We start from the raw sequence: 1,227 nt of genomic DNA, 5'->3' as shown, positions 1-1,227 counted from the left end.
ACAGTCCTCTTAGCCCCAAAACTGTGTTCGCGGATAAACAAACACTCAACGTGAAATCACACTAGGATACCATGAAAGCATACTAATACACGTGGATACAACTTTGTGTTCATGGAACTTGAAATTTTAGATATTTCTTGATGTGTATCTGCAGCAAACCATACACAGAAATACATCTTAGTAAACTTCAGATACGTTTTTATCGGTTGTACACAGTAAAACTTTTATCTATTTTATTCACAACGTTTCAACAGACTCAGGCCTAAATAAAACATTAATTTATTGTTTGCAGTTACTTAGTCGTACGCTTGTAGATTACTATTGTTATAGATTCTCACGTGATTCTTTTTTCAATTAAATTCTGTTACTCAGTTCTCGTGTCCAATCTGATGGTGCCAGTTAAATCTGGTGAAACGTTGTGAATAAAATATTTTACTATATGCAACCGATGAAAACTTGTGTGAATTTTAAAAACGTAATTCTTTCTAATATTTAATACATCTTAGTAAAGGTTGTATTCGTATCTTCGAAGATAGGGATCACAGCTTAATACACTTAAGGTGTAATACCGGATACTTTGAATATGTTTCGAGGTATATTCCGTTTAATTTATGTTTGTAGCATATATTATTGTGATTTATATTCGTACTATGGAACATTTCACCCAGATTATCACAAATCTCGATTGTAAACATTTTTCAAAATTATGATAAAAGTCACAAGAAAAAGTGTCAGTCATATCTAGAACAACACAGAGTGGTAGAAAATTGAGTTAAATCTTATTTCATGGGTCTAAAGGACACATGAAAGTTCCACTGAAAGTCGTCAACAAGGTCTAAAGTTCAAACGCTGCAATGAAAACGTACCTTAAGTTCTATATCGAGTTTTGGATGTTTATCTTCTTAATCAGTCTAAGAGCATCCTATCATTGTTACCCCAAGCACGAAACTATATTGATAACTGTTAATAAAGTTATATCAAAAGATATCTCAATCTCTTTAGGTTCAAGTTATATGAAAGAACACAGGCTATTTTGGTTTTATTAGACTTTCATGAGTGTGACATCATTTAAAGCAGAGAACGTTGTCTAATAATGGCTGGAGACGGCTTGAATGGGTAATGAAGAAAACTTTAATATAAGCTTAACATATCAGCAAATGTACAAGGTTCGGCCAAGGTTTTGTCATAACAATGAAAAAACCATTGTCGAAACGTTGTACATTTGCT

The sequence above is a fragment of the Limulus polyphemus genome, unplaced genomic scaffold, assembly GCF_000517525.1.
Source record: "Limulus polyphemus unplaced genomic scaffold, Limulus_polyphemus-2.1.2 Scaffold208, whole genome shotgun sequence".
Classification (NCBI taxonomy): domain Eukaryota; kingdom Metazoa; phylum Arthropoda; class Merostomata; order Xiphosura; family Limulidae; genus Limulus; species Limulus polyphemus.
The sequence above is the reverse complement of the archived record's forward strand: the minus strand, read 5'-3'. Positions refer to the sequence as shown.